Here is a 23,862-nt window from a genome sequence, read left to right on the forward strand (position 1 = left end):
GGTTTGTATTAAGGGAGCTGGGAAAATGAAATAATTTTGTCACTTCCTTTATTGTTATTTTGAAATTTATTCTAAACCAGAACATCCTGCTTTAGGCAAATCTTTAGATTCTGTTTTCATTGGTTCAGACTGTGCAATTCTAAATGAGGATGGTGGAATTTTCCTTTGTGTCAAGCCCAACTAAATACATGTTAGCTTAGGTACCTACGAGATGAATTGGAGACTTGTTCCTGTTTTTACCACGATAAATTGCATTTCAATTGTCTTACATTTGCTATTTTGTAGGAATTCTCTTCAATAGGTCTTAAGTATTAGTAATAATTATAACTGAATGCTTTATAGAAACACTGTGGAACTGGATGATGCGTCTTGCGGGTAACTAGAAGGAAAATAACAGAGACATCTGAAAACATCTGAAAACTTGTTCTCATTTGTGTTTTTTAACAAAACACAAAACTTTGTACACAGAAACCCTGAAAAACTTAGAAGTCCCTGATTGTGTTGCTGTTGGGTCAATAACTGAACCAAATTAGGTTGGTTGCTAGGGTCAGGAGCTTACACCTTTTGAAGATGGGGAACATTTTGAAATGTGTGCATAGGTAAGGATAGAGTTACACATCAGTGTCATATCTAGATACCTCCATTCATCACTCATTATCTGTATCTGCTCTGAGAATTACCTTTTCCCATACTGAAACAACTGCCTTTCTTAAGAAAAGGAATAGACAGTGATTAACATTTATCTAGAAATTTTGTTTACTAAAAATTATAGTATGTTTTAGTAGTGGAACAATGAGTCTAGGAAAGAACATGTAAGGATAATAAAGAAAATGATTTTTTAATGAGAATACTAATTCAGCAAAAACTGAGGTTTTGCTGTTGTGATGGCATGTCTCTCTTGAAGATGATTTTCTAAAACCAGCATGAGCCTCTGCATGTGGCTGTGTCTCACAGCAAGCAGCTTCAGAATTCTCTGGTAAGCTCTGGAGGCCCATGATAATTTCAAAATTAGCTTGCCTTGATGCCACAAAGCAAATTATATTGACTACCAGTTCACATGATCAACAGGGGTAGGCAGTGCGATAGTGAGTGGAAGATAAGAAAATATCTTGTTGTAACTTTTAAACTGATTCATAACTTTTAAGTTACGTTATGAAATGCATGTTAGTGTATACACTGCTTTAAATTATCCATTTCTTAAAAAAACCCACAGCTATATCTTCCTTGTACACAGCTGAAAGTTACAGCTCAGAGTGCTGAAGCACACTTGTTCATGGGGATTAACATGGGCTATGTTTCCAAAAGATTTAAAAATAAGTTTCTGTTTTTACTTCCACCACACAGAGAATACAGTAAATATGAAGTCATGGTTTGGTTTCAGTCTTTGTATTTTATAGTTTTCGCTGTCAATAGGACAGTGACCTTCTCTCACCGTTGAAGTTTAAATACTTAATTTCATTAATTTACCATTAGAGCACAGAGCTGCCAGTGTCCCAGAAGATAGTGTTGTTAAAGTAGTATGGGTGCTAAAATGCAATGATTGTGGTAAATGAGTTCTAGAAGGAGAGAAGGAGGAGGGGAAAAAAATAGAACAAAAACTTTCCAATGCAGAGAAATGCTTACTCCCTCTTAATTGTAGGAATCTGTTGTATAGACAGCTGTGGCTTGGCAATGCAGAGTTAAGCAGCTTTACAGAGACTATAACAAAGCCTTCTTCTGTTCTCGCTTCTACTTCTTATTTTGGGAAAAATAATTATTATCAATTGTTTTATGGGGAGAATATTATCCAACAATTTAATTTTCACACAGGGTGGGGATGTGTAATTCTGTATAGTAAAAATTCTTGGTACTGTCTAGTGTGTTTCTTGAGGAAGAAGGAACGTACGACGTCTGTTTTCTGTAATCTTGTTTAGAGCCAAGTAGTCTTGATGTTTAATGTCCAATGAATAAACTCTGAGGGCCTAACACTTGCACTGTGGACAGTTATGGGAGGCATTATTGTCACTATTTTATCAGCTTTTAATGAAGTGTGAAATATTAAAGCTCCAGCCTGTGTGATATCCCTTTTCTGAGACCGTGGAGTGGAGCTGAGACCCTGATGTTACAAAAGCAGAATGTTGAAATATTTCTGGCTTCTGAAATGTTATACGAGCCTAATGTACCCTTTTTTTTTGCTCTCTCATTTAATAAAGTTGCATGAAGACTTACAGTGCAAGAACCGACGCAGTGGTAGCTTAGCTAAAAGCTTTCAGTTGCTTTAGGATTTCTCTCCTTTTCTGCAGCATTGTGAGAGTAGTGCCGACACTTGGTGCCAGTCACTGCAATGATTCATAGTGGCTTGGGTTTCTTGCTGAGAATTAATAATGACAGCTCTGTTCAGAAGTTTGTGAAATTGAAGAGATCTGGCAAAGTACAAAGAGAAAGCAAATAGGCTAATGCTGTGTGTAGGCTTAAACCTAAAGAAATTTGTTAGCTGATGCAGGGTTAAACTGTTACAGCACGAGGTATGTCATATACTCATAGGGGTTTTGAAAACTTGAAAGTGGTGAAAATAAATGCTTTGATTCGTTTCACCTGAAAGATGACGGAGCAGTGTATGCTGATTGTGTTATCATATGGAGGAAACTTCAGAAAGAGGAAAACTTGCTTGAACGTAATTTGCATTTAGAGAGCAGTACATGTGAATCCTTCAGACAATTATTTTCCTCTGCTGGTCTCTTTGTTGTTATTACAGAGCTCTAAACTGGGTTTACCTCACTTTTCCATTCTTGGGGCAGAAAGGTGAATTCAGTTTAACAGTCTTGTTCCTCAGCTATAAATGTCAGAGTTACAGTTTGGAAATTCTGATTGCATTTCTTTTAAAACTGATATTCAGATTCCACCCCAATCTCTGCCTTCCCAACCTACCCCTACTTGTCTATTTTAATTAAAAAAAATTCAGGAGTAACTTTTTTGCAAGTTTTAATTGTGATTTTAATTGTGAAATATAAACTTGGGTTTTAAATATGAATTATGTTGCTGTGTAGCTTTGATTTTATTATGCTTTTTTAAAACAATGTTGTTTTTGCATGTTTATAAGGTAATACCGTCTTCAGCGCTCTTCCATTCCATGTATTCTTGAATAGTGTCTTCTCCTGGCATTGTTTTCTAGAAGTTTACCCATGATTACATGTACCATTCAGTTTTTATTTGGTTGAAATATATTCTTTACAGTAAAAACAAAGAATTTGTTCGTGAATCGTTCCATGAGGATGTTTAGCAACATGTACTCTTTTTTTTTTTTTTTGGTTTGGGGTTGGATTATTATCAGTGACACTAGTGAAAAACTGCAGTAGAGTAAGTCGAGTAGGGCTAACGTAAGGTTACAATTTCCGTGTTCATCTTTAAGTACACCTTTTTCCGCTTCTCTCCTTGCATAGTTAATTAAAAATGAATAATATGCTCTTTCAGATGTATCATCACTTGGTGATGTATCATAACAGTACTTTATTCCAGTGACAAGGAAGAGGTCCGTTTATTCGACTGAAAAAATGTAAAAGAAGAAGTGGGCAGCAAACGTTTTTTAGCAATGTCGTGTCAAATATGGAGCAATTTCTACATCTGTGCTTATCACAATTTCTTAGAAAAGTTGTAGAAACATTCTGTCTTAAATGGGGAAGAAAGCTTACAGGAATAGGATCTTTTGATCTTATGCCTATCACCATCACCCTTTTACTATATTACTAAAGAAATAACGCATTGTTTTCTCTGTGTTTGAAAAATAAATTGGAAATGTCTGTTGGTGTAGTTAAGTTGCAATGAAATTCATTTAATCTTCAAGAAAACAGTCTTGTGAAAGCTAGACTTGTATTTGAATGCATTTGCTCTGACGTGGAAAGAATAAAGTGGATACCTTTTGTTCCTTTGATTTTAAAGAGCTGTGTACTCTTACCTGAAAAAGTACTAAAAATAGTTGTCAGTGTAAGGATATTTGTGTATTTATTTTTTGGAGGGGAGGGGGTTACATACTTTACTGCGAGACTAGTTGAAACTGTGGAACGTCACCAGGTAGAACACACATTGAAAAAGCAAGATTATCTTGTTATAACTTCGACATTGTGAATAGGCAAATCTACTGACTTTGGTTGTATTTAAAGCTCACAGCAAATTGGGGTAGTTAAGATTATTCCAAATCCTGTATGCGTAGGGTAAGATTCCTTTTAACCTGCCACTAAATAACAAGCAAAGGTTTGGAGGGGATTTTAAGAATGGGTGGTGTAATTTAACCATGTTTTTTAATGGTTGTATAAGTGTAAACATTTAAGGTTTAAAACTGGTTGAGGAAACCTTGTCAAGTCTTCAAAAATTGTCAGATGAGGGATTAATGTTGCTATATTTTATTCCAGGTACCATGACTGAGTAATAAAAAGATTGGGCAATATGCATAAATGCCTCCTGTGAGTTTGGTCCTTCTTGCATGCTTGTCATCTATAGTAAAGGTGAATTTCATGGAGCCTTTTGAACACATTATCAGCAAGTTGTACCCAAAACATGTTCTGTCATATTCTGTAAGCATGAAATGCTGTGCCTTGGTGAGAGGAATGTGAGTTTGTGCAAGAGGGATGGAGAGCAGGAGAGAAGCAGGTACACTGAACAGGGAGGAAAGAGCACTTAAAATGCATCTGTATTGTTCATTAAAAGGTAGGCAAGATATGCCTGTGTATTTTAGGTGTACCCATTGAAGTCCATGAGAATTTTAGTATTCAAAATACGGAAATAAATAATGAAGTCACTCACTTCCGTCAGTTGTGTCTGGAGTTTTCTAATCCTTCCTTTCCCTAAGCTCCATCAAGGGCACATTAAAATGCCAGTTATTCTGTCAGTAATGGAGGCGGTGTGCAAATATGCCATCTGAATGTGTAATAACTAATAACTCGAAGCAGGTGAGGCTTATTTCAGTTCCAGTTGTTAATCTGGAGCTATACCTATTACTGAGCACCTATCTTTTTTAAGTAAATGGCACAAATGATAGGCTAATTTCCATGTAACTATAGCATCCGTCTATGCCAACTGCTTATAAGCAGTCTTAAAATATATGAAAAACAATTTTGTGCCTTCCCAGAGTTCAGTTTTAATAATGAAATGTAGTGATACATTTAGCCTTGTCCCCTCCCAGAATTGACAGTTGTAGGTTGTTTCTTCGATAATTTGATGTAGTCGCTCAGTTTTCCCTATCAAAAAGTAACTCCTCCTTACGTCTGGTTGACCTGCCTCTGTGAATCATAAGAATGTTTTGAACCTCTGATCAGTGTGAACAGCACCTGTTCAGAAGGTGAATGTTTGAGAGATCTGTGTGAGCTTACTATTTTAATGTTGACATTTATTTAATTTGCATCCAAATATTGTGTGAAAATGTGAATATAATGACTTTCTCATTAAGTCATCATCTTCCATATTCTCAAGATGTACTGGCTGAAACAAATTTTGAATGTTGTACAGATGATTTTAGATAGGCAAAGTGCACGCATCTCTCCCTGCTGCATCTTTTGCCCCAAACTTTTTGCAAAATTGATGTTAGTCATTTGCATGTGATGACTGAAATATTGCTAAGTTTTCTCAAACCTTTTGTAATGCTAAATCTTGATTAAACCCCATACTTGCATCTAAAGTTGGATTTCCCATTCTCCTCTTAAATAACTCCATCTAGATTTCTTACTGTTGGTTTGTGAAGTTCATTTTTGCATATCTAATATACATAAGCACTGGAGTAACTTAATTTGGGAAACACAAATTACTATTTTTTTATGCATTAAAAATAAAAAGAGACATCCGCATCTTCCTCCTGCTAGCCCTCTTTTAGCAATGACTGTCTGGCTCAACTTTTGATTTTTTGAATTCATACAGTATTTAAGCCAGATTTGGAGGCAGCTGGAGAACTTTTTGAATGGAGCCTAGCTGGATGCATCTTTAATCTTCATGTGCCTTGGCTTATATCTCCAAAATAGCCTGCTCTGTTTGAAAAGCAACCTTGTAGATAGAAATGGCAGTTAAACTACAGTATTTCCTTGAAAATCCCCTATTGATGTCAAGAGTTGGTTATTAGTTGCTCCTGCATGTTTTGACTTGCTGGGTAACCTCACATGTCAGTAGTTATTTCAAAGCCTACCACCATTCCCTTTCATACTTGGAGGAAAGGTGGGAGAAACATCAGATTGTGATGACGGGGATTTGGGATGTTTTATTTAGCACCCTTTAGGTGTCTTATTTGGGAGCTGGTAAAAGGGATTAAATTCACCAGTGAATTTTATAAGAGAACAGATTAACCAGTTCTGTTAAGCTAAAAGCACAATTTAGAAATGGAAATTGGAAGATAATATTGCTGTATTAGATTTTTTTTTTTTTCCCCCTAACTGAAATCAAAATCTCACTGTGCTAGGTACATCCCTTTGTGGGGACCTTTGGCTCAAGATATTTTTTTGTTGTATGGGAATGTTCGATAATAGTTGAAGTCATGCCTTGTGTCTATTGCACAAGCCTGTGTAGAGAGGTGACCTACCCTACAGGGGCAGCTTTGCTGTTTGCACAGAAGCTAGTGCAAATGAAGGTACTTGAGTGTGTCCAGATGAGCAACACTCACATTTTTATATTGCACTGTAAATGTTTAAACATCAGTCTTGTTTAGGAAACAATGGGAGAAAAATGAAAGACGGAAGAGCATTAATATGTGGGTCAGCCACAAAGCTGGAAATAAACTGCATTTCCTTAATTCCCATACTAATGCCTTCCATCACTGAAGAGTACAATAAATCACTTGAGTGTGTTGATCTGTGAAAATAATTGGATTTACTTTTAAATAGGCAGCATAACTTGCTAGGCCAGCTGTTAGGACCTGTGGATTTCACTTGCTGTGCTCTGTTCTCCTTACCTTAGCAGAATGACCTCACGGCTGAAGGAACAATATTTTGACTTATTCCAAGTGTATCAGTGTTATAAGGAGAATCAAATCCAGGGATCTGCTTTTTCAAAAGCCTTATGGATCTTTAGCTCCTATTTCAATTGTTTGGTCCCAATCTCTTTTGTGAACTGGGGTGAATTTTGGAAGAGAGAAAGACAGTATGTCTCATGCTTAGAAATGATGCAAAAACTTTCCTTTTGCTGTTTTTTCTCAGCTAAGTTAGTTGATTTGAAAAGAAGCCACTTCCTGAAACTGATTTTTTTTTTTCTTGCACAATGAGTATAGTACAGCTATAGACTGAAATACTTTTATTAGCAAAAACTTAATGCTACTATGCCAAGGACAAAACTGACAAGGACAGTTAGCCTTAGGCAGTATTTTCCAACATATCAGTTACGCATTACAACCTGCATTGTTGAAGCATTCAGTTCAACTCCCCATGCTTATTTGTGAAAAGGACTGAAATGAATGTGATTTGTTGCACAATGTTTGGAACTGGTTTCTTTTAATCGCAGTGGCATTTTATAGGTGTGCTGGAGGTTTATTGATGGACACTGGATAGATAAAGAGGAGTTGTGCCTTTCTGGAAGTGATTTGGAGACAAAGGTGTATATGAAGGAAGAGCGAGAGGGCCAAGTGCATGTAAAGTTTTTGTAAAAGTTTATTTTTAGGGTTTGGTTTTCAATTCAAATAAACGTTATCTGCCCTTAGTGGTGTAGTCAGTATAAGTTTCTTATTTTATCATGGAGGCTGTAGTAAGATTGGGCCTCAAAGGGTTTAAAGAGAGAATGGACTTAAGGATAGAAGGATAAGAATGCCTTTTAGGGTTTCAGTAAATCTGTGTGCTTTCTTTCCTGTATTGACACTATTGTAGGAACAGAATGCAGTCTTCATTCTCAGGAAACATCAGCATTCAGTGAAATCATCAACCAGTATGTATTTTCTGTCCATAAAATAATGAAGATACTTTATTTCTTCAAAGGTGGGTCAAGTCAAGGTGAATTCTAATATTTGCAGTGTTGCATAAAGTCATTTTTTTTCGGTATTATTTCTGGGTTGATTTTTAAGATACTTTGTTTGACTTCTAGAAACTCCAGAAAGCCTGTGATCTATTTAGAGCAACCTTTCCCTGCTGGTGTGTTGCAGTAACTAGCCAGCAGAGGCACCTGGCTGGGAGCTTCACTGTTACAGGAGGCAGGTGCTTGAGGCCAGGTATCATGTAGGTTTTCTTGGCGTGTTTTTTATTTCTGTTTTAATTAGGTCCGTTATTCTTTGAGACTTTTTTTTTCCTCCTTCCTACTAAGTCAGTAAAGGCTGGTGTTGGCGTGCAAGGTGCATTGTCTTTCTCGACCTTTGCTACCTTTGGAAACAAAATTGGTAAGTATTAGGCAGTGACAAGTGTAGAACTCTGATGGAAATTTTGGTGGAGTTAACTATAATAATTCAAACTTAAGTTGTGTCAAGAGGTAGAGAAAGTGTTTTCCCTATAACATTTATTTGATCTATTTTATGAAAAGGAATTCTTATTCTGTATTCTTTTAATAGTGAGAAATTCTAAATGTTGTCTTCTAACGGACATGAGAAAGCACCGGAGTTGTCATGAGCACTTCTTCTTTGTGCAGTAAATTCTCTTCAAGGCTAGGTGAGGTGAGTTAGAAACAGTTAAGTAGTTGTGATTTCTTTTTCTTCTTTCTCAAGATGTCATTGGCAAAACGTTGACAGTGAGTAATAGTAAATGGACACTGGTATTTAAAAGAGTTAGATCTGGGCTGCCATATGTAGCAAGGAGGAATGAGCCAGCTTTCTCCTTAACCGATAAGTGAAACCTTAGTGATGGTGTTTGCTAAGAGAAGGAGAAGTGCATTGTACTGTTTATAGAAGGCTGAATGTATTTACCTTATTTTTCCTCTGTGTATGTGATGTGAATTTTTAAGAAATATGTTTTAGAGTTGCTTAATATCCTGCAGAATGAGTGGCTGTCCTTTTATTTTAGACTTCTGAAAATATGAATACTTGGCAGTCTTTGGGCCTGTGTAGTTTTTGCTCCATATCCATGCACTCTCTTTATAATTTGCTTCAGTTCATTCTAGTATGGCAGCTTTTCAGAGCAATGCTTTGTCCTTTAGAGTTGCGTCCAGCCCTAGGCAGTGTGGAAGTGCCTGATTATTGTGTCAGCAACTTTCTAACCTCAAAAGCTCCATGTGCGCCTTGGGGCTAGTGACAAATGCCTTTGTGATTGGCTTGCACAAAACTGTATTCGTGAATTCTCCAACTCGTTGTAAATTTTGTCATATATCTTAAGAAACAGAAACAGTCCCATTCTCAGAGTAAGTCAGTGGGGGAAGCAGTTTTACAGAAGCTCAGAATGCTAAGCTCCTAACATCTATCTTCTGGGCAATTAAAGTTGTGTGGCTTACAGGTACTACGTTTTCTGAAACTTGAGACCAGAAGAAGCTTTTTGGTTTCTTTATTTTTTTTTTTAGATGAGAATTGGTTTCCTGACTAAGGTTCAGTTCTGCCTGCCATACAAAGAACTTCTTTCTCAATATACTGTCTTCTGTAATGTGCAGGAATCCTGCTTTTGAAGGCAGGTTTGATAGATGTTTCTTACATACGGCAAGACTCTTCAGAAATGACTTGTTGGGATGCTCTAGTACATGGAAATTGTCCACTTGAAATGGATGAAAAGTGAAATCTTGCTCTGTCTAAACATTAAGATTTCTTCTGCTACCAAACCAGGGCTGGTGCTTTAGCACCTTTGGGAGAAAATGATCCTCTGCAGGGAAGCTGGGTATCATATAAGTGTCAAGCAGGTGGTTACAGCATGTTCCCATTTTATTTTAAATGCCCACACAACTTAACTATTCTTTAGAGAACTGAAAATGATTTCCTCCTTTTGAACTTCTGTCTTGTTGTTTGCATACCTGTCCAAATTTGTCATGGGTTGTAGGTCTACTTTTAACAGACTTAGGAACTTCAAGAGTTATTGTATAAAGGATGTAGGTGCACAAAATCGTACATGGTGGAGAAGATTCATTTTAATCAGATATTAGGCTGCTTTTTCAGAAGCAAATGAGACTAATTTATATTTATAGATACAGGCAAAAATGATTTGAAAGATTTTGTCTTTAACTGTAATGTAGTGTTATATGTTAATTTCCTTTAAATATTCACTTATACATAGCTATTACAAAACAGATTTGGAGTTTATAATGATTTTCTTTATGGAAAACTGGTGAGAGACTTGATAATTTCTCCCAAATTACTTTTAAATGTATTTCAGTAGTTGCGTAGCTTTTGTCTGACATAATTTCAACAGTCAAGAATGAAGTTTCTGCAAGGTCTTAATTTTTGAGCCAAAAAATACTGTTTGATGAGAAATACAGATACTACAAATAGAATTTTGATCCATTAATGGAAAGGTCTTTTTGAGAGGATGTTTAGTCATGATATGAAGTGTCTTTAGGAGCTGTTATGAATTTGTCTATCACTTCAGCTACTTCAATATTCTCTGCACCTGCCGTTTAGAGCTACAGGCGTCTCCTGTTAACAGGAGCATTGGGTCAGGCCCCTCAGTGAGTGTCAATTCTGATCTTAAAATCCAAGGAATCCTATGGCTAGAGTCCAATTAACTTAAAATATGAAGCCACTTTAATTGTTAGCCAGGTCTCCAGTATTCTCCCTAGTTTTGTAATTGGAAAGCCTTTAAATCCACTTATATTGAGAACTGTAGAGAAAAAACTTCATGAACCCATTGAAATCGACACCTGGAATGCAAAGATGTCGGCACTGCAAGATGCCAAGATGATGCACCCACTGCAGACAGGCAGGAGGGTGTCAGACAACCTGGCTTGTGAGCTGGACAGATCTGCTAGCAATTTCTCTGATGTCACCAAAAATTGCTAGACGTAATGTCAATCATAAAACTAGAGTACATAAAAGAGAGGAAATAAATAGCCAAATAGTTTTAGAAACAGCTATACTAGGTGGGTTTAATGTACTGTTGCTTTAAAATGCATTTTTTCCTAGATAAACCAGGCAAAACCACAGCTTATAGATGTTGTGTTTTTGGAGTTTTTTTGGTAATAAATCCAAATGTGCTGCTTTTATCTTTTGCATTAGGAAGATACATTGTGGTGATATAAATGTCAGCTTCAGTATCCCTAAAACTTAATTTCTCTGAGAAGAGCATGGACAGTAGCAGCTGTGTTGTGGCACTATGTGGGACACTAATAGATTGTATCTGCTTATTTTTCTGTGCTAACATCACATGGACTGTAGTGTGGCAGTGCTAGGTTTAACTCCTTGTATAATACATGGGTTTTTGTATTTGAATGGTAAGAAACAGTTACTGTCCTTATGTTCAAAAAGAGTTTAAAACTTGAAATATTGCACTGTTTTTATTCTGGTTTCTACTTTTGAGTATAAATGCCATTTCAAAACTGTAATTCCTTCAGAACAAGAGTTAATATTTATTAGACTTGTAGCTCTGCTAAGATAATCAGACATGATCTCCAAGCATTGGCACTAACGTACAGTGGAAGTTAAGTAATGTAGCCCTTTTAGAAGGTAAAGGGTAAATAGTCTTGCCCTTGCTTCTTTCTTTTGTATTAAGTGATGTAAAGGCTTCTTACTCAGTAATATCCTAATAGGTGTTACATCAATCCTACTCGGGTACGTGGAATTAAACTTGATGTATTTCTTCTCAGAATGATTTTGTGGGTTCCAAGTTATTCAGAAGTTGCTTGAATGAAAATCATCGGCTGACATTTGTCTCAGTCTTCACCAGCAAGTGCGTTCTCTAGCCACACTGCCGAAGTCAAGGAAGGTAAAGGCAGGGACTGGGAGAAAGAACCACCACCCACTGTAGGAGATCAGGTTTCAGACCATCATAGGAACCTGAAGGTGCACAAGTCCATGGGACCTGATGAGCTATATCTGAGGGTCCTGAAGGAACTGGCAGATGGAGTTGGTAAACCACTGTCCATCGTATTTGAGAAGTTGTGGCAGTCTGGTGAAGTTTTGGCTGACTGGAAAAGGGGGAACATAACCCCCATTTTTTAAAAAGAGAAAAAAGGAAGACCTGGGCAACTACAGGCCAGTGATTCTCACCTTGGTGTCTGGCAAAACCATGGAGCAGATCCTGCTGGAAACTATGCTAAGACATGTGGAAGACAGGGGTGTCTGGGGACAACTAGCACAGGTTCACAAAGGGCAAGTCATGCCTGACAAATTTTGGTTGCCTCTTAAGATTGGGTTACAGCATTGGTGGATAAAGGAAGAACAGCTGATGTCATCTACTTGGATTTGTACAAAACCTTTCACGCTGTCCTGCACAACTTGTTGTCTCTCAATTGTAGAGACATGGGTTTGATGAATGGACTGCTTGGTGGATAAGGAATTGGCTGGATGGTCTCCTTCAAAGAGTTATGGTCAGCGGCTTAATGTCCAGTTGGAGACCAGTGATGAGTGGTGCTCCTCAAGGGTTGGTATTGGGATCAGTGCTATTTCACATCTTCGGTGACATGGGCAGGGGGATTGAGTCCACCCACAGCAAGTTTGCCAGTGACACCAAGCTGTGTGTTGTGGTCGACACACTGGAGGTAAGGGATGCCATCCAGAGGGACCTTGAGAGGCGGGCCACTGTGAACCTGATGAAGTTCTACAAGGCCAAGTGCAAGGTCCTGCACATGAGTTGAGGCAATCCCAAGCACAAATACAGGCTGGGCAGAGAATGGATCAGGAGCAGACCTGAGGAGAAGGATTTAAGTTTCTCATCAGCCAACAACCCCAAAATGAGCTCTCATTGTGCTCTGAAAAGCCAGCCGTATCCTGGGCTGCATCAAAAGAAGCATGGCCAGCAGGTCGAAGGAGGTGATTCTCCCCATCTACTATGCTCTCCACTTAGAGTGCTGCATTCAGCTCTGGGGCCCCAACATAAGGAGGACGTGGACCTGTTCGAGTGAGCTTGGAGGAAGGAGATCAGAGAGGTGAAGCACCTCTTTTGTGAAGACAGGCTGAGGGAGTTGGGGTTGTTCAGCCTGGAGAAGAGAAGGCTCTGGGAAGATGTTCTAGTGGCCTTACAGTGCCTAAAGGGGGCCTACAGGAAAGCTGGGGAGGGACTCTTTGACAGGGAGTGTAGGGATAGAGCGGAGTAATGGCTTTAAACTAAAAGAAGGTAGATTTAGATGAGATAATTGGAAGAAATTCTTCTCTCAGAGGGTGGTGAGGCACAGGAACAGGTTGCCCAGAGAAGCTGTGGAGACCCCATCCCTGGAGGTGTTCAAGGCCAGGTTGGATGGGGCTTTGGGCAACCTGGTCTGGGTGAAGGTGTCCTTGCCCATGGCGGGGTGGTGGTGGTGGTGGAGGATCTAGATGATCTTTAAGGTCTTTTCCAACCCAAAACCATTCTATGGTTTTTGAAGCCTTGCAGGTGATAGGATCTTCTCCTTCACCTTCATAGTTTGTGTGTATCTTTAAAAGTTGGCTGTTCGGCTAGCTTTAAATGTGTATGCAATTTCTCTTTTCAGGAACATGTTTTTAAACAGAAAATGAATTATAGCACTTAAAAAATAGTTAGCTTCCCTTCTGACCTCTCCTTAGCTAGCAGGAGACCCACTTAACTGACACACATACAGTCGTTTTGAGCCTTAGCTTTCAAAAATATTATAGTGGGTCAGATGTCTCCAAAATTTCATTACATCCTTTATTTGACTTTAAAATATTAATGATCTGCTCATGCAATATGCTGATTAAGGCTAGAAAATGCTGAGACAAAAAGTTCATTTCTACCACTTCTGGTACTCAGGGCTTCTCTGTGTTTTGTTACACATCTCACACCCTATTAAATATTTGGAGACCTCCTGAGCTGAAGTCTGTTCTTTGAAAAGACAAGGTTTGACTAATTGATGACATAATCTCTCACAAATTTCTGCATGAGAGGAGAACTGTGTTGTGGACTGGAATTTGACCCCAATCTGAGATGTGCAAGGGTTGGGGAGTATTTTTGTTGTTTCTTTATTATTTTTTTTACAGCTGTTCCTACAACCCACAGGAAAGAATGATATCTGTGCTCTCTTGGACTCGGTGGGGTAGTCAGTCCATCTGTGAAAAAGGAGCCCTTTTCCCACCTTCTCTGACTATTATAGAAATTTATATAACTAATTTCCAAAATATTAAAGTTGAATTTTCCTCTAAGAGTGTCTAATAGCAGTGGCAAATTCTAAGGCCAGGCGGAAATGCTAGGTGCTGTAAAAATCTTGCACTAACTTGATAAAACTCTTCAGTAAGACTCAGGATAATTACTGCCGTGTCAGGCTGAAAGATGAACGCAATTAACTTTGACCAGACCAGGGAGAGGAGTGTGTCTTTGAACCAGAAGTAACTGAGGAAGCCTCAGGGGAAAAGCTCTATCCGTAGCCAGTTCTGAGGGGGAAGCATAAACCAAGATTGATGTTGTGGTACTGGGGTATTTTCTCTTACCAGTAGGTTTGGATATGGGATGTGTGTGCTGTTGTTTGAAGACTTAATAAGAGCTTGGCCCCTTCTTGGATAGACTTTGCCTTGCTGGATGGGGGGAAGGCAGCGCTCGTACCTCTGACTGCAGCTTACTCTCCCGTGTTGAACGAGTCAGGACATCAGGTGTTGATGCCATGAGAGAAATTTGCCTTTGGTATGTGAATTCAGATTGGAAGAGCTGTTGCACCCAGAAGTACTTTAACCTCTTCAAGACAGTTGCAGTCCTGGCTGCTCATCTCAGCTGGATTTGCTCAGTGTTTCCCAGCGTCCATTACTTTGTTCACACCTGCCTTTAAGGAAAGCCACCGAGCTGCGCCATGCGTGTTACCTACACCTCATCCCTGGTTGGACTGCTCCCCTTCCCTGGAGGTGAAGCCCTTCTTGCAGCCCACACGTTGTTGCTGGAGGGTCAGCAAAGAGGAGAAACTGCAGGGGGAGGAGTGGGGTGTGCCCTCTGAAATGCTGGCTCAGCTTGGGCCCGTCCTGTTGGAACTGGTGGTTTTCAGTCAAGTAACGTCCACAATGCAGGCCTGGCCTTCAAATGTGCAACTTCTCACGTCTGTGCTTGGAAAGCAACGAAGACGATAGATCTCTAACGTATTGTATTAAGAAATAAAATTGCTTGTTATTAGGCCTTAAGTAATTTAATGTTTGCATTGATGCTGCTTTGATAATGGGACAAGTTAAGTTCTGTATTAGACAAGCGGGGAAAAACAGACAGCAAGAGTCATGGTGATAAGGAAGTATCTTTATTCCCCTGTGCATTCTGTTACTTTGGCTGGCTTAAAAAATACAGGTTGTTTTGAACTCTTCTTTTGTAGGGCTGAATTTCTTTCAGTAAATCACTTAATAAATTGTTCCATGGCATATATTTTCTAGAATGAGTTAATCTCATGTTGACTATTTTGCCCATTATAAAAGATAAATATTTCTGTAAGAAGCTTTGGTGCTTTTATTTTTTGAACAGGCCTGTGATAACCCAGACTAGAGAAGTACCTGCTTTTTTTAAACGAATGCTCATCTCGTGCTATAAATAACCCCCAAACCTGCTTTTTAAAAACTGCTGTTTTCTTTGTCTTTTCCTAATGGTCCTTAAAAGACCGTAAGGAGGCTGCTGAAGAGATATCTAGGTAGAAACATCCTGTGGTTGGGCTGATGATAACACTTCATAGCATCATTATCTGGAGCTACTGAGGCACTGCTCAGGAGTGAGGGAGGTCAGGTTGCTCTTCTTTATTTTTATCTTTCTCTGGAACCTTTTCTGTGTTTCCAAGGCAAGAAATTCACCATGTTTTAGAGGCAAAACTGGCTTGGGCCCTTTACCTTGTGTTTTCATAGTTTGTGATTATATGGTCGCTGTGATTAAGCATCAAATTAAGACTGCTGCTAAAAGCAATGACCTGACCTCTGATCTGTTTGTTCCTGCCCCTCTCTTGTGCCAGAATTAATATTCCTGTTGCTGTGCTGTGTGAGGACTCAACAAGTTATCTGACCGAAGACTAACTCTCAGATGTGCTAGTTTTTGGGCACGATCCCCTTGGTGTGCGTGCAGTTGAATGAACGCTGCTTCTGGCATAAGGGAAGTGGTGGAAAGGAAGGGCTGAAACACAGGAAGGGTGAAACAGCTTTCATTTGACAGCTGCCTGAATTTATTCTGCACTAAACAGCTGTGTAACCGCAGCTTTGAACCATCTGTGGTTTGGTAGTGTCCTCTTTCAGGGGTGCAGTTTTGGTAAACATACCTGCAGATCCTGACTGGCGGAAAGGACGGAAGACTGTCTTGCTTTTCCCTTGGGAACAGCCAATCCATGCAATAGTCCTGTGTGTGAAGTAGACACACCAAATGTAACAGGAGTCCCAAATGACTGGGATTTAAGTATAGAGAATGGAGCTTGTTACAGTTGCACATGGAAAATTTCTGTAAGAGCTTTGAATTTTGTCACCGTTGATGCTATTTTCAGCATAACCTAACGCAAGAAGTATGAAGATGAAATGGATGAAGAAGTAGTCTAAAATGGTTCTTGGGAGTGTTCTTTGAAGGACCAAATTCATACAACTTAGGCTGTGCACACGAAGAACAGAGCTGAAAAACTTTTGCAGTCTGTTTGATAGCAGAGAGCAACCCGAATTCTAAGACCTTATAATTTTTGGTTTAGCAAACTTCAAATTGAATTGATCCGAGTCAGAACTTTTAAATGTTGTCTGAGAACTTCTGTTGCAAGTTCTGAGTGTTTGGGTGCAGATCATGTAAACTAGGGTCAAGTAGAAAATAACCAGATGGCTTTGAAATCTGCCTTTTTTTTTTTTACACATTAATCTTTAGTTTTGAATAAAATTATTCATGGATAATAGAAAGACAGACCACAATGAATCCCCTTTGGGAATCTTCATCCCTACTGCCCAATTATTTAAAAAAAAAAAAAAAGAGGAACTCCCTAAACTGGAAAAAATAGAAAATTTCCACACCTGCTTTTGGTTGCAGTGGTCTTGCACAGACATAGCTACAGAGAAAATTTTGTCCTGCACTTGAAGCTTGGTTAAAAAGTGTTGGGATTTTTTTTCTTTTGTTTTTCTAAGGCATGAATTGGAATAGAAAAGTGTTTCTCCCGAGTTCTGTGAAGTTGATTCAACAAATAAAAAAATAGTAAATTTATATTCCTTCCAAAAGAGGGGGGTGGTTGTGTTTTTTTTTTTTTTTAAGACTAAATGTATACAGGATTGAGCTATTAAGGAAGATGACTTCTTTGCACTCATTTCAAACTGTAGCTGAGTTTTTAAAGAAAACTAGCGGTAAGGCACATGGTTATTTTCAGAATCAGGAATTGCAGAGGATGCCTTCAGTCTGATGCTCTAGTATATCTATATTGTGGATCGGTACACATTAGTTATGATAAATGTTATATTTAATTCTGACAAAAAAAAAAAGCTAAAGGAACTCAAAGCACCCTAAAGCAAAAATAAATAAATTCAGATGTAGATGGTCACAGGTGTAGGTTAAAAAATAATATATATAAGCATATACATATTTGCATTTTTTTAATATATAAGCATATTGCCAATGGGGGCAGGCACTTGTAAGAGGTATTTTGCATGCCCTATGTTTCTGAAGCAGGGCAGCCTTTGATTTTTCTGCTTCTCTGCACGCCCCCCAAGCCCCCATCACAATTGCTTTGTATGGTGGCAGGGTGATGGGTAAGGCTGTCTGAGAGGAAAGACATCTGTGAAACTAACGTGGTGCTCAGTAATTTTTCACTGTTGTGCTGATGCAGTCAGGTTCTTTCTAGACAAACCAGCAGCCAGGTCAGCCAGAAAGGAATTGTAACTGACAAAGACTAACACAACAGAGCTTAAAAGCAAACAAAAACCTCTCCCTCCCCCACCAAGCTACCACAACCAACGGCATGAAAAAAGGAACCCCAAGAAAAGTGTCTCCTCCTGTCTCCAGATCCTCAGAGTGTAGAGACTGAAACTGCGACACTCGTGAGAGTAGGCAGAGGTAGGCTCTTTCACGAGGAGGAAGTAGGAAACATCATTTGACCCTAGCTTACTTTCGTTAGATTATTTCCACCTAAAGCGCACTGTTAATAGGGCAGGCAGTCTGGGGCTCTGGAACTGAATCAACTCCTACAGGATGCTTCTGAGAAGCGAGTTATGCCTCAATGATGAAAAGTAAGATTGTTATGACACAGGAAAGTGAAAAAGATCGAGAAGTTCAGGCATGGGGTAAACTCGAGCATACAATGCAAGTTTTATTTTAGTAATGTGCGTTCAGGGCTGATACCGTAATTGGTGTTTTGATGGAGTACGGTGAATGGAAAACTTAAGGTACAAAGGGACCTCCAGGGGTCATCCAGTCCAACCTCCTGCTCAAAGCACATATGTACTTCATGAATACAGAGTGATGCCAATCTCACAAAAGGGATTGATGGCCTGGACTTGCATCATTTGAATAAAAGTGTAATGCTTGTATTCCCATTTGTATTACTTAGTATCCCTGTCTCAACCCAATGCAGGTGCCATCAGTCTTAATATGTTTGCTCATATACTTGACAATTTATTTTCCTGGGCTGGAAAGCTCCATCCATTGTTTTCAAAATATCTTCCTAAAATGCCACACTGTTGTTTTGTGTGAAACTCTTGTGTGTTAACATTGCTGCGGCTCCACTAGCATTAACAGCCAGAAGAGCAGTGCTGTATGCAAACAGTTTTTGTTACTGTGTTGTCTTCCAACTCTTACTGTGCTAGTAGGTGACCAGTGCTTTCCTCTTGTGCACCCAACCATTATTAACTGCAGTAGATGTGAGCAGGCACTACAACAAGGAGACAAATGTTTTCATTTGTCCATCTGCAAGGTCTTATTCTAGTGTGAAAAAGTCTTAAATTGAGCATGCCGGTAGCAGTGCTTGAGATGAGTTCTTTCTTAGGCAAGTCTAGTCCAGAGCTGCTGCTAAACTTGTATTTTTTTAATTAATGTCTTTCTGTGAGTGAGGAGTGTAAATCTTACTGTATTTTCTCTTGAATGTTAGCTCTGTTTATTCTCTGTATGTGTGTAAAAGATAGCTGTAGCTCTGGCTCTGTCCCTTATACAGTTAATTAACACCCCCCCTCCTGCTGTGGACCTAGACATGTGCTCTTGCTGTTCAGTGATGTGTGTGAATTGACTGAAGAACATGCACTCCCATGCAGACATATGCAGAGAGAGAAAAAGCCTCCAAGAAGCACAGAGAAAGCTGAGGGGATAGCGTGTGGCTTCATAATCTGTCGTGCTGAATGCCGGCCACAGCTTGCATAAAGTGAGGATTTCAATTACAGCACGTAACTACAGAAGGGCACGGCTCAGCATTGTGCTGTAACAACTAGTTAGTTTTTAAAGGTGGACTTCCTCTTTTTAAGAGCAAAGCACAATAGAGGATGAGCATCACTAACTTAACGTTCTTTAGACTTTGAAGCCCTTGAAAATCTTTGATTAACTGCGTAGCCTTCTACACAGAACTGCTAAAGGATTTTCTTGTGCTCTTCAACCACAGATGGGTGCAGTCCCAAAGCAAGACGAGAAGCAAACTTTGGGGAATCGGTAAAACTTCATAATAGCAAAACTGCTTGTAAAGTCTAATGAAAGAGAAATAAAATTGTTTCTTTGGTGAATATTTTTATTGCAGAATTAACCTGGCTTATTCTCATCTGTTGCACTCAAATTTCTACACAAACTATACAAATTCATGCACCCCCCTTCCACTGTAGTTGGTGTGGCTTGGAGCTCACCTTTGCTGCTGCAGGTAGGAGTCTGCATCAAGCATGGCCAGTATCCTTTTACACTCACCCTTGTAATCAGCCCACTTCTGAATAACACTAGTCCTTGCACTGCCAGAGTTTTCTAATTTTTTTTTGGTAGTTTCCTTCATGTACCGAGGAGGGTAGGCAAGTTGTGAACTAGTAAAGGCGTACCACTTCATGCATCCAGCACAAAAGCTGAATGTCTTGTTACCTGTGAGAAGAGGGTAACTGGCATCTAGTGGTACAGCATCCCTGCTTGCACATTGGCCTGAATCTGGATGCCAGTCAGCCTGCCTCACCCCAGTGATAGTATGGCAGGTACCTTATCTCATCTCCATGGATGTTGTGCTGTAGAAGTGAAAGCTGGAGTGCCACCAAAAGCCCCCCCTCTGGCCTCTGCTCTGTTGATAGTGGCACTACACGGTCCTTTGCGCTGGGCAAGCGTGTGCTTTGTCTAGAGAGACTGTCCTGCTGTAACGGGGCCTGTGACCTAGAGGTGGGTTGGCCCTTGAGCTTAAAAGTGTAGTCTGAGTCCTATAACACTCCATGCATATACATCTTATGTGACGTGATTCAATTCTTGAGTAGGTTGCTTGCTGCAGATCCAGATAAAAATGTGTATTTCATCTAACTGGCAGGATGCCTGTTCGTAGTCTAGATGCAAGATAAGCAACATAAGATCTCTAGTGTTTTCTTGTAACTTACATGCTTCTTTATCCCATCTGCAAATTCTTCCACATTTTGCACAGTTGACTGAAAAGGAGTCAAAAGGGTTTCAGTATGAACAGCCAGGCGGTATTTCCCCCGACGCTGTGACAGAGGGCATATCAGGGCACCAGTCAGCGGCTGTGCAGAAGGCACATGGGTGCTCTGCAGTGTGGACAGCCTCCAGATCTGGGCTTCTCACGTGTGAAAGTTTGATTTCTAGAGCTGTTGAAATGATCAATGTACAAAGGGAAGTAGCAGCCTTTCTGTTTAACCGGAGTTCTCAAAAGGCTGCTTTAAAATTCACTTGCACTTACAATACACCGATCGCTGCTGTTCACTGCAAAGCACCCCAGCTGCTCACAGGGTGATTCTCAGTTGCTTGGGAGAAGGAAAAAACTGAGAGGGTGCTACTGAGAGCAAGGGGGGAAGAGAGAACTACAGATTTGGTCATCTTCATTGTGAAACATATCAAAACAGGAAAACAAAAGATGTTTACTGTCTGTATTTTCCTCTACACTATTTCACCGGATTCTCCCTTCACAGAACACCGTTGCAGCATGTTCTGTTCAGTGAGTAGGTAAAAAAAAGTCATAGTCTGAACGTTAGAAACTGCTCTGAATTCTAATTCCTGCTTTCCTGATGATCACTGGATATACTTACAAAAGCCTTTTGCTTCTCTGTGCCAGATTGTTGATCAATTAAACATGGTTCAGAGTATTTCATAAAATGACTAAGTCACTGAGATGCATCCGTTTTTGTTTACAAACTATCGAGATGATGCAAAGAGCTATGCTAGTGTTAAATATAAGCAATCTGATGTTACACACATTGGCATGGGTACAGAAGCACCCTGCTGTCCATATAGACTTCCGCTATGTAGGAACATTACCCCAGAACATCTTCTGATTTTTCAAAAAGATTTCTTTCTACGATTGTGTTCTTTTAAATCTTTCCTTTATGTGGAAAAAACTTTCAGAAGTATTCTGGTCTTTTCAGCTTTCCAAGGGAAAACATGTTCAAGGCAATAAAAGCTTTTTCATTAGGCAGGGATGTTTGTGCAAGTGCTGTGGAGTGGCATCTCTTAACTAGGATATTTAAGAAAGCGAAGAAAGAGAGCTTCTGCAGGACCCCTGCTCCTCTCCCCACAAAAGCAGTTAAATAAATTCTAAGCTAATTGTAAATGTAAACTTTGTAGGAAGTAGCACTTTGACAATACATACTTCTCAAACCAACTTGCCTTATTATTAAACTGGGGGTTTTGAGTTCAGTTGGAGCTCCTTGCAGCAGGATGATCAGTTCAAAGAAGGCTGATCAAAGACTAGCAAACAGTTTTGCTTTCTTTTGAATTTAAAATAATCTGGGTAGAATGACTTGATACAGGACTTTTTTCTGTACAGATTTAGATAGGATACAATATTTTTCAGCTGATTTTCTACAAGCACAGTAGTATTAAGAGTTGTCATGATCAAGCTGTCTTTAACCAACTGATCTCAGGTTGGAACTGAATTTCAGTGTCGTTATGGTAAGTTTATGCTGGCCTTAACTGTAGTGCCCAATGAGAAAGCTTTGTTAGCCTGGATACAGCTTTAAAGTTGTTAACCACAAACCCAGACTTTCCCAGTTCCCTTGATTTGCTTCAAATTAAATTATTAAATGGTCTGATATAAATCATTAAATGTACGTTTTAAGGTTCTAGAAGAGATGAATTTTTCATTGTTTTCCTCACATGTAGCCACCTCATCTACACGTTGTAGTTTCAGGGCTGGTGAAATTAATAGAGAACTGTTCTTCAGGGTGCCTGAGTGACTTGTTCACATCAGTACTCCTGGTTGGAATGTTTGCTTCTGGCGTCATCATTTTTAGATATAAATATTCATATTTCACCTGGAACAAAAACTGCTGATTTTTGAAAGTGGGTCATTTTCTTTAAATATGGCTCTTTTGGCAGGTTTCATTGTGTGCGTGTAATGCTACATCAAAACCGGGGAATTATGTGGCAGTGTTTGTCTGCAGATGTAATCAGCTGAACCTTAGATACCTTGACAGCCCCCACACAGAAAGGAGAGAATTTGTTTTCAGAATTTCAGCTGTGCACCAGCTGTTTGGAAAAAGCTTGAAAACAGAGTGTGGTCTGGGAGCTGGGACGGCTCCTTTTTAACCAAGCAGAGACTTTGATCTGGAACAGGACTACATGAGGCCTTCTGCTTTATATTTCTCCACTCGCTGACATCCAGGTGGAGAGCTGCTATGGGTCTAGCCTTGTTCTCTTCTGTCAGTGAGCATTTGGGGAGAGAAGAGACTGGTTTAGGGATTCCACATAACAGTGTTAGCACATAAAGATCTAGGGGGGTTGGGACTGGTTTATCTGAGGGACCACATCTTTTGCAGCATCATATGAATCAGTGGCTGTAACACAGCTTACCAAGTACTTGAAAGGGCAGGAAGGAAAGGACTGGTGGTATTGTCAGCACGAAGGGCCATCTACATTGGAACTCATCCTCTCTGAAGTACACATCGTTAAAAGTTACAGTTGTCATTGTATTTCCCAGCAGTAATAAAGCAAGATGAGATAGGTATCCATGAGTTAAAATGCGTAGCTGCAGAGATTATTATGACTCTTAGGAAATTCACAATTTTTTTCAGCATTAACGAACAGGGTTTCTGTATAAACCTATGTGAAGAAGGCTGCAAATAGGAAAAAAGTGGAGCATTGTGATATGGACATCATTCACCTTGTTCTGCTGTTTTCTTATTCACTTTAACTAATTAATTCAGAAGTAATTACGCTGGAAGTCACGTAAATGAAGATTCTAGTCCCCAATGCATGAAATGAAAGCACAAAAATTGTTCCAACGTCTAGAGTTGCAGAACGTAGAGTTTCTACTTTGTAGAATTTACTTCTGTAGAATAACTTACAAAAGGCTATCCAGATTAATTTGCTAAAGTTTGTGTGGTGCTCTGAAGTGTTAAATTGCCTCGTAAGCAATAGGGATAAGGTTGTAAGAGTTTTAACCTACTTCGGTTGCTCATACATGAGCAAGGACAAATTCTGCTTTAACATACTTGGTTTAGTATAATGCTGTATTGACGGTTAAGTGTCTGGACACCATCTAGATGTGTGTAGGTGGAAGAATTGGCTGTGTAGAGGAGCCTACAAATATAAATGCCTATTCTGGACAAGGTCTCAGTGTTTAGTAATTTCACATGTGAATCTGGAACATACTTTTATGCTATGAAAGGAACTGCAGAAGAGAAGAAGATAGAGTCAACACTACTCATGGCAATCTTCGCACTGACAAATTTTCTTACTCCTGTTTTAAAAGTTTAGAGCTTCTTCAGGAGGGTTTTCAATAATCTAGAAAACTACAGATTTTTATATCCTCCAGTGGTTGTTTATTTTTTGTTTGTCCATTTCCCTTTAGTGATGG

The 23,862-nt window shown here is 39.3% G+C and overlaps 1 protein-coding gene across 11 annotated transcripts in view; it reads left to right on the forward strand.

The window, feature by feature from the left end:
• The window catches only part of PHF21A (PHD finger protein 21A), a 133,838-nt gene that overhangs the window by 44,007 nt on the left and 65,969 nt on the right, over nucleotides 1–23,862 (forward strand). The window lies entirely within an intron of this gene.

This window comes from Cygnus olor, chromosome 5 (assembly GCF_009769625.2).
Source record: "Cygnus olor isolate bCygOlo1 chromosome 5, bCygOlo1.pri.v2, whole genome shotgun sequence".
NCBI classification, from domain to species: Eukaryota; Metazoa; Chordata; class Aves; order Anseriformes; family Anatidae; genus Cygnus; species Cygnus olor.